Source organism: Ovis aries, chromosome 23, assembly GCF_016772045.2.
Source record: "Ovis aries strain OAR_USU_Benz2616 breed Rambouillet chromosome 23, ARS-UI_Ramb_v3.0, whole genome shotgun sequence".
In the NCBI taxonomy this organism is placed as follows: domain Eukaryota; kingdom Metazoa; phylum Chordata; class Mammalia; order Artiodactyla; family Bovidae; genus Ovis; species Ovis aries.
Window position 1 is genome coordinate 23395561 of NC_056076.1, and position 12794 is coordinate 23408354.

At 38.5% G+C, this 12794-nt stretch overlaps 1 protein-coding gene across 7 annotated transcripts in view; it reads left to right on the top strand.

Annotated features, from left to right (window-relative positions):
• NOL4 (nucleolar protein 4) overlaps nt 1-12794 on the top strand; it is a 461414-nt gene that overhangs the window by 196413 nt on the left and 252207 nt on the right. The window contains exon 1 of one of the 7 annotated variants that reach the window (XM_060405374.1): nt 7223-7338. The exons of the other annotated variants lie outside the window; for them this stretch is intronic. The gene's annotated coding sequence lies outside the window, so the exon portion shown is untranslated. Of the gene's footprint in view, nt 1-7222; nt 7339-12794 lie in introns of those variants that run through there. 7 annotated transcript variants of the gene reach the window in all.

The window sequence follows — 12794 nt, forward strand, 5'->3', positions numbered from 1 at the left end:
TGAGTGTTGGACCAGAAAGAAGGCTGAGTACCAAAAAATTGATGCTTTCAAACTGTGGTGCTAAAGACTCTTGAAAGTCCCTTGGACTGCATGGAGATCAAACCAGTCAATCTTAAGGGAAATCAACCCTGAATATTCATTGAGAGGCTGATGCTGAAGCTTAACCTTCAATACTTTGGCCACTTGATGTGAAGAGCTGACTCACTGGAAAAGACCCTTGTGCTGGAAAAGATTGAAGGTAGGAGGAGAAGGGGATGACAGAGATAAGATAGTTGGATGGCATCACCGATTCAAATGGACATGAATTTGAGCAATCTCTGGGACATAGTGAAAGACAGGGAACCCTGCCATGCTGCAGTCCATGGGATCACAGAGTCAGACACAACTGAGCAACTGAACAACAACAATTGCAGGAGACAGTGCTGTCAGTATGCACAGGGTCCTGTGGAAACACTGAAGCTGGACATCTGGAAATCTGGTGGTACTTGGGAAAGGCTTCCAAAAACAAGATGATGAAGAAGTAAACCTTAAAGGAAAAGTCAGAATTTTCCAGCGAAACATACACCAGGCAGAGAGAGAGCGTGTGAGACCTATACAAGGCCTGGTGTCAGAGAAGAGCGTCATGCGTTTCAAGAACCTCCAGTTCCTTAAAACAAGATGAAAGTCCAGCCTCTTGTTAAATGATGAGAAAGAAGGCAGAAGAGGGAGGCAGACTTTCGATCCAGAGGTATTTTATAAAATTAGGATTGCTCTCAGAAAGTTGCTGTGAGGGTTAAATTATATCAAGCCCCTGGCATATATATATAACTATATACATACATACACACACATGCATACATACACACACTAGGTGTCTATACATGTATGTTGTTAAAATACTGATTTCTTTTTTAATCAGTTTTCATTGGAGTAGAGTTGCTTTGCAGTGTTGTATTAGTTTCTATATGAAGCAGTGATATATACACATGTACCCCCTCCCTGTTGGAATTCCCTCCCATCAGGTCACCACAGTGCACTCAGTGGGCTTCTCCGTGCTGTGCAGTGTGTTCTCACTAGTTATCTGTTTAACATGTAGTATCAGTAGTGTCCTGGTCAGTGTACTCAGTCGTGTCTCAGTCTTTTATGACCCCATGGACTGTAGCCCACCAGGTTTCTTTGTCCATGGAATTTCCTAGGCAGGCGATCTTCCTGACCCAAGGATCGAACCTGCATCTCCTGCACTGCAGGTGAATTCTTACCTTGGAGCCTCCAGGGAAGCCTAGTATTAATAGTATATACGTCAATTCCAATCTCCCAATTCCTCCCCCCACCGCTGCCCCACATCCATGCATTTGTTCTCTGCATCTGTGTCTCTTATTTTTCTGCTCTGCAAATTGGCCTTTCTGGTGGCTCAGCATAAAGAATTCACCTGCACTGCAGGAGACACAGGTTCAATCCTTGGGTCGGGAAGACCCCCTGGAGGAGGAAATGGCAACCCACTCCAGTATTCTTGCCTAGGAAATCCCATGGACAAAGAAGCCTGACGGGCTACGGTCCACGGAGTCGCAAAAGAGTCAGACAGGACTGAGTACACTGACCAGTCCTATCTTTAATATTCCACACATATGTGTTAATATGTGATAATTTGTTTTTCTTACTTCATTCTGTATGACACTCTCTAGGTCCATCTATGTTTCTACAAAACAAAACAATTCATTCCTTTTTATAGCTTTATAGCTTTTATATATTTATAGAGTATATAGTAATATTCTCTTTCATATCGGTACCACATTTTTTTTATCCATTCCTGTATTGATGGACAGCTAGGTGATTTCTGACACTTGCTTTGCCAGGATGAGAGATTTGAATTTCATTCTGATATACGTGGAAAGCCAAGTATTCTCAGAGAATCACTTTGCTGTATGGAATTTACAGTAGAAAACAATGTATATTTCATTGTATGAATAAAATGTATATTTTATTATAATTTATAAATTATTGTATGTTACACATTTTTATATCAATGAAATTTAAAATATAAAATATGCTGTGCTTTTTTTGAGAACTTGTTAAACACTACCAGCACATTAAAGATGTCATTTTCCTATGTCATCCTGTTGCCTGTATGTCCCTAATTCTCTTTTTTCTACTTGTTATGCACTGAACTCAGTGTTTCAACCTAGATATTCTCGGTTGTTGTTGTTTAGTCACTAAGTCATGTCCCACTGTTTACAATTCCATGGGCTATAATCCAGCAGGCTCTTTTGTGCATGGGATTTCCTAGGCAACAATACTGGAGTGGGTTGCCATTTGCTTTTCCAGGGGATCTTCCCCACCCAGGGATCAAACTTGCATCTCCCGCATCTGTATTCCAATTCACTAGTCCTCTATACTTTTCTCTCCAACTACTATCAACTCTAAAGCCTATCATAAATACTTAATGTTAAATATCTCATGTTTAAAATTATTGAATCTCTCTTTGATTTCATTACAAAAATTCTCAGTGTGGTAAAATTCCCACCTCTTTTCATTCATTTTCTTGAATATAATAATCACAGTTATTTCAAGATAAAAACTAGGTTATCAGTATATCTTTCTACTGCCTGTTTTTCTGTGATCTGTTTTTTTCTTCTTGATCCTATTTTTTGGTATTCCCTATCATGTTTAAAAAATTAAATTTCAGATATTGAGTATGAAAAATAGTAGAGGGTTTGGGCAATGTTATCTGACTTAGAATGAGTTTCCCTTTTCCATTTGTATGTGGGTAAGGAGGCCCAGATAATCTAATCAAATCAAGTTTTGAACTGATGGGATGCTGGCTTTCAGTTCTTATAATAAGCTTCCTTCTGCATCTTTTCTTCTTCTACTCATAGGTTATAACCTTCAAGAGATGCTAATAAGTTTAGTTCAGTTCAGTCGCTCAGTCATGTCCGACTCTTTGCTACCCCATGAATCACAGCACACCAGGCCTCCCTGTCCATCACCAACTCCCGGAGTCCACCCAAACTCACGTCCATTGAGTCGGTGATGCCATCCAGCCATCTCATCCTCTGTTGTTCCCTTCTCCTCCTGCCCCCAATCCCTCCCAGCATCAGGATCTTTTCCAATGAGTCAGCTCTTCACATGAGGTGGCCAAAGTATTGGAGTTTCAGCTTTAGCATCAGTCCCTCCGATGAACACCCAGGACTGATCTCCTTTAGGATGGAGAGATTGGATCTTCTTGCAGTCCAAGGGACTCTCAAGAGTCTTCTCCAACACCACAGCTTAAAACCATCAATTCTTCTGCACTCAGCTTTCTTCAAAGTCCAACTCTCACGTCCATACATCACCACTGGAAAAACCATTGCCTTGACTAGATGGACCTTTGTTGGCAAAGAAATGTCTCTGATTTTCAATATGCTATCTAGGTTGGTCATAACTTTCCTTCCAAGGAGTAAGTGTCTTTTAATTTGATGGCTGTAGTCACCATCTGCAGCGATTTTGAAGCCCCCCAAAATAAAGTTTGACACTGTTTCCACTGTTTCCCCATCTATTTCCCATGAAGTGATGGGACCAGATGCCATGATCTTAGTTTTCTGAATATTGAGCTTTAAGCCAACTTTTTTCACTCTCCTCTTTCACTTTCATCAAGAGGCTCTTTAGTTTCTCTTCACTTTCTGCCATAAGGGTGATGTCATTTGCATATCTGAGGTTATTGATATTTCTCCCAGCAGTCTTGATTCCAGCTTGTGCTTCTTCCAGTCCAGCATTTCTCATGATGTACTCTGCATAGAAGTTAAATAAGCAGGTGACAATATACAGCCTTGATGTACTCCTTTTCCTATTTGGAACCAGTCTGTTGTTCCACGTCCAGTTCTAACTGTTGCTTCCTGACCTGCATATAGGTTTCTCAAGAGGCAGATCAGGTGTTCTGGTATTCCCATCTCTTTCAGAATTTTCTACACTTTATTGTGATCCAGACAGTCAAAGGCTTTGGCATAGTCAATAAAGCAGAAATAGATGTTTTTCTGGAACTCTCTTGCTTTTTCGATGATCCAGCAGATGTTGGAAATTTGATCTCTGGTTCCTCTGCCCAGCTTGAACATATGGAAGTTCATGGTTCACGTATTGCTGAAGCCTGGCTTGGAGAATTTTGAGCATTACTTTACTAACGTGTGAGATGAGTGCAATTGTGCAGTAGTTTGAGCATTTTTCTACATTGCCTTTCTTTGGGATTGGAAAGAAAACTGACCTTTTCTGGTCCTGTGGCCACTGCTGAGTTTTCCAAATTTGCTGGCATATTGAGTGCAGCACTTTCACAGCATCATCTTTCAGGATTTGAAATAGCTCAACTGGAATTTCATCACCTCCACTAGCTTTGCTCTCCTTGGGCTTCCCTGATAGCTCAGTTGGTAAAGAATCCGCTTGCAATGCAGGAGACCCCGGTTGGATTCCTGGGTCAGGAAGATCTGCTGGAGGAGAGATAGGCTGCCCACTCCATGTTTCTTGGGCTTCCCATGTGGCTCAACTGGTAAAGAATCTGCCTGCAATGCGGGGCACCTGGCTTTGACCTCTGGGTTGGGAAGACCCCCTGGAGAAGGGAAAGGCTGCCCACTCCAGTATTCTGGCCTGGAGAATTCCATGGACAGTCAGTGGGGTTGCAAAGAGTCAGATGCGACTTTTCCTTTCACTTTTGCTCTCCTTTCTGTGAGCTCCAGTGTCTTAACCTCATTCCTCAGAACTGCCTTGGGATTCATCCTCAAAACAAGTTTTCAGGAAAATATTCTCTTCCCTACCTTTCCTATCCCCGCATCCCCTCAGATGAACACCTAACAGATACACTAATTATTATATTGAAAAGCAGAGGCTCAAAAAATAATACAGTGGAGAAACAAATAAACAAATTTCTTAGTAGTTGTGATTACTGGCATTCCTATAACGTATGTTGGTTATAACTCACATGCAAAATTCAAATCTAAATGTGGCACTTTTGTGTGACCTACTTTAAAAACTTAAAAAAAACTACTGTTTTTCAGGGGCAGGGGAGCTGGAAAATATATAACATGATTGATTTCTAGGTAGTTAGTCTTAAAGGAATAGCAGATGGTAAACATTAGCTATTAGAGCAGGAAATTATTTCTTTAACATATTTTTTGAGCTCAGAGATCCTTTAAAAATAAATAATTCTGGTTGGTTGATTTTGAAAGTAAACCATATGTTGTTTACATGTCTTGGCATTTATCCAATTTCCCTGGAGAAGAGAGTGAAAAATGAAAAAAATAGCCTTTTACTAATTAGATAATAATGAACATCATGAAAACAGGTGTCATAAGTTTTTGAATTATGAGAATGGATCTTCAGAACAAGCTCTGGGAATAGGATCCTGGGGTGGGGAGGGGCAGCAAAAATTCTACATATACGTATAAGGTGAGTACATGGGCATCCTGGAGATATAGCCCAAGGCACACACTCAACAAATTTAACTGTTATTTATTACTATGATAGAAATAAGAAACACAAATCAAAGTGAATTTTCAAATGCCCTGTCGATTTGATGTGAATTACTAAGTGTAAACGTGCATTATTTTCGACACTGATGTACTCATTAATAACACAAAGTATTTCATACATATTTGAATGACAAGCAAGAAATAAGCCCGACGAGGGAGAGGATATATATATATATATATGCTTATGGCTGATTTGCATTGTTGTAGGGCAGAAACCAAAACCAATTCAACATTGTGAAGCAATTATTTTCCAATTAAAAATGGAAAAAAAGAAAAACAATTTCCACACATTATTTAATCTTCACTCTACGTATGGAAATAAAACCTTTATGTTTTACTATATGAAATGACTTTTGCAGGGAGGATTCTATCCCTATAGTACCTGGCCATTTTGGGTGCTCAATAAATGTCCGTGCAAAGAATGAATGAATGAATGAGTAGCCAACTGACCAAAACAGGTAGCCTGATGATTTTCCTAGAAGGCTAATAGGAGATTAGATTTGTCTAATATATTGATGCCCTCCCCTCTTAGTGACAGCCACATCTCTTTACTGGAAAGAATGGGTGTAGATGATGCTGATTCTGTGGCTTCAGTCACAAAGCAGAGTAGTCCCCGCTTCATGTGGGGGAAGGGTGGTGCTCAGTCAAAGCTGCTCCTGACATAAAGGACTGAGGAGTGGAGAGGATGATGGGGAAATCCAGGAGTACAAAGGACAGTTTGGATGACTCTTGGGTGATATCCACATTCTTGGTGGTAGTACACTGAACCTTGGAGAGGGAGAAACTTTTCTAGTCCTGTGTCCTTTCTTGCCAACAAAAGAAATGGACAGGCTTGGATGCACTGGGATGTTTCTGGAGGAAAATGAATATGCAAAATAGGATACAATTAGGGCAACTCAAAGGCATTAACAACTATTTAAAATATATAATAATGTGTATGTTAATTATGTTCCAAAAATATAACTGCTGTGTTTGAGAATAATATAGAAATTCTGCCCTCGTACAGTATGACCTGAGCCTAGCTCTCTTCTGCTGTTGCAAAGAACTTAAAATTCCACCGATGATTATTTTTTGAAATGATTAACACTTATTGTGATTATTCTCCGGCTAATATATGTATGCAAAATGTGGCTGCAAGGATTTGCTTATGTTAGCATATCCCCTCCCCCACCCTGAAACCTCAAGGCTCCAGACATGGAGCTAGAGAGAAAATGGATGTGTGTGTGTGCGCGCGCGCGTGTGTGTGTAACCTTCAAGTTGATACAATGCAGATGATATACAAACAAACAAAAAAAAGATAAAGCTTTCCACTTAATAATGCCATTCTCAATACATTAATATCATTTTAGAAAAACTTAGAGTAAGGAGAACGATTTGAATTTAAGAGAGTAGTGTTTTAAATGAGCTATACAGAGCATTTAAAATTGGAAATTTAATATAACCGAGAATGGCACTTTTGTTAAAGAATGCTGTAATCTTCCAGCCGTGTTCTTAATCAGTGATCTCCCCATAGCAAAATGCATAAATAATCATCAACCCAGTCAGCAAACTTGTTGGGGGATTAAATCCTAAAGGAAGGAGCCCATAGCCCTGGAGGAAAACTGAGTGCCTGTTTCCCTGAGTCTTTGAAGGCTCATCTCCGTAGTCCCACTGCTAGAATGTGCTCTGTTGTCATAGCAACCCCATCTCCTGCTTCATACAGGAAAGATTAGCTCTTACTGTGCAGAGGAGAGAATTTAGGGGAAGTCAGACTAATCCCTGGGTGCACTTGGAGAGAAAGGTTGGACCTCGCCTGAGGGATGCTCTCTCTGCCATGATAGAATTGGCCTGCCACAGACACTGGTATTTAAGTTGAAGAGCAGAATTCACAGTAAGTTTCAGCTCCTCCAGAGTAGAATATTGATGAATGAGGTTTGTCTCAGTCTTGTTGAAGACCGTCCCATGCAGCAGTAGGAACGGCAGCAGGAGAGTCTGATGAGACTGCCAGTGTTTTCCTAGTTTTGGTGGCATTTAAAGGGGTGACCACATCAGGAACTTGAGGAAAAATTTTAGATACTTTTTGAAACATCCATCTGAAATCCTGGGAGCGTGTCCAAATTAGATAGGCAAAAATAAGTGTATTATATGTTTGGGATACTTTATTTACCCTGGGTTTTTGTACATCTAAATTTAAAATCTCATAGAAAGAGAAACTCATGAAAAAAATCTATGTCGAAGCAGGTGTGTTTCTTTAACTCTCAAAGTGATGAGAATTCATTTTGGGATTGTAAATGTTCTTTTTCTATTGTGCATACATGTTTTTGAATATCTTTTTAGAAGCATACAACTGGTAAAGTTCTTTTAAGGTAGTTATAAAATTATAAAGAAGTATTCTTGGGTAAGATTAATTTATTTAGCTCTTCTATTTGAGCTGCTGCTTCAACTTCTCAGCATAAAGCATGTGCAGTGTGTAAATCTTTCAGGATTTTCCACTGCTTGCCTCAAATTAATTTTGTTCTAGGAGGATGTCTATGTGGATTTATTTAGATTTTTCCCCTTGATTTCTATTTGTATATTTTTATGCAGTTATTAAGGATTGCATATATTTTAGCTAAAGTGCTGGGAAAGCTTGTGGATTTGCAGTGTTTGATTTTGATAGCTATTGTGAAGATGTCTAGTCTTTCAAAAAGATTACTTCAAAGTATACTTTAATCCACATCCAAAAATTATTTTTTCAAGCATATACAGATTTTACATGTATTACTAATATACAAACTGTATGACTATCATTGGTGTGTATTACCCTGAGAGTATGTGTGTTTGTATTTAAAATATTCATGGTGAAAATTGTATCATACTGCGTTCATCATGTTTTCAGTTGTTTTGATTGTGACCATACATGTATAATGTATGTTTAGAAACTGAGTTTTGTTTTCTATGGACCAAATTTTAGGCTACTAATGTAATAGCAGACTACAGCTACCATCACAGTCTATGCTAAATATAGCCACTATCATAAAATACCTAATTGGCATTTGATGTGTGTTGCTTTATCAGAATAAAGGAGATTTGGTTGTTTGAAAAAGCATAGCAGAGATGAGACATATACTCTTTTCTCTTAAACTTAATACTAGAATAGGAGACATGCCTTAAATTTAAAGGAACAATTATGTTAAAAGGCGACATAAAATTATTCTGTTCATATGTCAGGGAAAACACACAAAGCCATAAGGGTCGTACTTGGCTTAATAGCATTCAACTTGTAACCATGCAGAAGCCTGGTGCTCTGAAGAAAATGGAGACAAAGCAGAAAGTCAGGAGTCCCTTTCAGTAAATGATTGCAAATTATTCTAACAGTCTTTTCTGTGGTTTCAATCACTAGTTGAAGGTAGGACTCACCAAGAGAAAAAGGAACTCTGCTTTTTCTATGCTTCCCCATCCTTCACCCCCATCTGTGCAGAAAACAAAATGGAGTAATTTATCCCTCTTCATAGACTTTGGGCAAAAGTGAGGAAATCAATGAATGACCTTATGCTAAAAAGGGAGAAGATTCAGGTCTACTATATGATATGAAGCTCAAAACGAGCAGAACAAAACTAGGAAAGAAGAAGGATGACAGAAAAAAATGGGCACCATTTACTTAGATAACATAAGTATATAATTGACTAATAATTGAAAGGTCATAAATCAAGGATTTAGTCCAGTCACTCCCTTAGCCAAACTTTTTTGAGAGGTATTCTTAACCAGTGTAAAGGAAAAAAGGCAGCAAAAAATTGTTGTATCACTTAGAAGTTTCCATTTCAAGTCTTCTTTGGTGGTGTTGGTGTTGGTGGTTATTATAGATCATTATTTTTAGGAATACAGCCTGGTTGAAATGGAGTCAGATGATATAAGTTGTCACATTCCTGAGGCAGGTTTGGTTTGGGTGCCTAGTATGTCAAGGTCTTGCTTGGAGAGGGAATGAATGGGTCACCCTTCAAAGCCTAATTACTCCCTGAAATACTTTGGTTCAAGAGTTTTTGGAAGAGCAAGTAGCTCCATTCTTGGTTTGAAATGTCATTTGGAGAGTCCAGAAGTCTGTTTGAAGAATAACACTCTTCAGGACACTAAGGTCTTCTGAAAGCTCTGGGGTTTCTAGGTGATCTGGAAGTGGTCTGAGCTTTTGCATGGGAAACCAGAGGAAACAATCACACAGGAAAAATATCACAGTATAAACTTCTGCTGGAGAACTCGACAGACCCACATTGAAGGCATTAATGCATGATTTCCTAGTGGTCGGTTACTATGTAAATTGAGAGCTTCTAAAACTTCCCAGTATAGTTGATGATTATTATAGTAAATATTAAAATAAAAATCTTCCTCATAATAGGTGATACTGTGACATTAACCCATTTTGTATTTGCTTTTAAAAATCAAATTAAGGTTCAGTGTTACTTTTCATATAAGATTTGATTCTGTGATACAGGTGTGGGTAAAAGACCACTTAAGAACTATAATAAAACAATGATTCCTCTTCTCTTTTTAAAATGTCAGGATTTATACTGATGTAAAAATCTTCTCTTCATATTCTTCAAGTTTTACTATATCTCAGGACAAATATATAAGATGCCAAATTATGTTTTCTTAGTGATGCCTGTAAGCAGATGGGTAGCATGGTGCATAGGGAAGTTGGCTGGAGCAGTTGTTGAAATCAAGTTGTAGAAAGACCAGAACATTAGCCTGGGCTTTGTGCTCTTGATGATATATACTTTTGAAGGCTTTCCTGGTAGCTCAGATAGTAAAGAATCTGCCTTCAGTGCAGGAGACCCAGGTTCCATCCCTGGGCAAGGAAGATCCCCTGGAGAAGGAAAAGGAAACCCACTCCAGTATTCTTGACTGGAGAATTCCATGGACAGAGGAGCCTGGCAGGGCTACAGTTCATGGGGTTGTAAAAAATCAGGCACAAGTGAGTGACTAACACTTAAAACTTTTAAGGGCTGATGGGGCCAATGAGTATCTGTGAACCAGAATGAAAAATAGTTCTTTGTGAAGATATATCTTACACATATAGGGTAGGATGAATAGATGGTCTGGGCAATAGTCCAGGGATGTGAATAGGATAGAGAGCCTAGGCTAGCATAGAAGCACTGAGAATTAAGAACAGGGAATAGATGAGAAAGAATTATAGACATGTAGTCTATGGAATTTCATGTGTAATTTGTACAACAAAGGTTTATTTGACCTCTGCCAAGTGACAGGCGACAAGACAGATGGTAGGAATTATAGAGCAAAATGTGAAAGTTCAGGCGTTCATCAAAACAGTCTGGTGGGAATGACTGAAAAATAGAAAATCAAAATATCTTGTGGTGAGCAGTGTGATAAAACAAGTGAAGGATAGACTTGCCCCGTGACTGGATAACACTGAAGAACCTTGAAATCCCAAACCCATTGGTGCCATTACTAGATATAGGGAAAGATAATAGGAAGAGGGGTTTATGAGGGAAGTGGTGGTGGTGATGAAGGCAGCTATGAGTTTGACTTTGGGTATCTTGTTTGATAGATAAGCCTTAAAAACAATAGTACATTTAATTAGAGTAGTTACTCGTAATGGAGTTTCTTTTAGAAGGTCACATTACTACATGAAATTTCATAGCATCTTAGTATTTATTTTACTACTCTCTGTATTTTGTTTTCTCTTTAATAGTTGTATATAGCAATTAGAGTATGTGAGCGCTTGACATGTATTTTCCTTTTGAAGAACAGCTTTTTAGTGTGATGAGAAAGAAGTTCAATTTTGATTACTAGAGTCGGACAATTCTAAAATCTAAATAGGGATAGTTTTTAACTAGGGAACTTTGTACTCTGTTCTTGGCCTTAATATATGATAAGTTCAGTGCAAAGAAAAAAGTATATATTCAGTTGAGTTTTTGAGAAAACCACTTTTGTAGCTTACACAATTAGCTAGGGACAAATATATTTTATATTGTCTTTTTATGCAGGTAACTGGAAGATTTTTCTATTATTATAGTCCTGAAATGATAATAATTATAATAATTACAATAACAGCCTCAACAATGAACATTTTGGGTACTTTAGGTGTATCATTATTGGGGAAATAACAATCCTGCCCCGCAAAAGACCCATCTGCATGCATGCTCTTTGTATCTGACTCTTTGCAACCCTAGGGACTATAGCCAGCCAGGCTTCTCTGTCTATGGAAATTTTCAGGCAAGAATACTGAAGTGGGTTGCCACTTCCTTCTCCAGTGGATCTTCCCAACCCAAGGATCAAACCTCCATCTCCTTGCATTGGCAGACAGTCATTACCACTGAGCCACCTGGGAAGCCCAAAGACCCCCCTATACCTACATAAGAGTAAGAGGGAAAACACGACTGGTTATAGACGTAACATTTCATGACAGGACATGAAAGAAACTCCAGAGTCTGGACAGAATTTCACACATATTTATACAGTAAAGTAGAATAAAACACAATGCGAAATTCTTTATCTCTTTGAGAGAAAAATAGATACATCTATCACTATCCCCTTTTTGTCTTTGAAAGAAAGATCTGAACTAATTCTGCAGACATGCATTTACAGTTTGAAGGGTCAGAAGTCTCACTCTTACACTGAAAAAATCAGAAGATTGGTCCTCTTATCACACCTATATATTTTGATGAAGATGCCCTAAGGAGAGGATTGGGGGAGGCAGTCACATCTCTCCTCAAAGAAAGTATATTCTTTTATCCTGATACCTTTTTACACACATTATCTCATTTAATTATTAAAATACTGCCAGACACATATAATTACTGTCATGTCCTGGTTTTATGAATGAGGAGAGTTAAACTTAGCGGTCAAGGAATATTCTTAAAGTTGTATAATGGATAGCAGAGGATTATTCCAGTTCACTCTATCTCACGTCCTTATTTCTTAAATGAGACATTGTAGAAACCTGTTTTGGGATGTGCTGTGGAGAGGTAATGATGAGGAAACAATTATTTGTATTGTCGTCGCTTGGGTTTCTATATATATATAATAAAGCCTTGTGTTATAAGTAAGGGGATGGTTGGACACAGTCCAATCCAATTATTCTGTATAATAGCTATTTCATGGGATTGTTTTGAGAATCAAAGGAGATAACTAACGTAAAAACACTTGCATCACCTGTAGTGTTTCATAAATGATAGTAGTCACTTAAGATTGCAGGAATTGTTATTGTTCAGTCACTAAGTCATGTCTGACTCTTTGCAACCCTATGGACTGCAGCATGCCAGGTTTCCCTGTCCTTCACTATTTCCCAGTTTGCTCAAACTCAAGTCCATTGAGTAAGTGATACTATCAATCCATATCAAATGCAGCCACTTC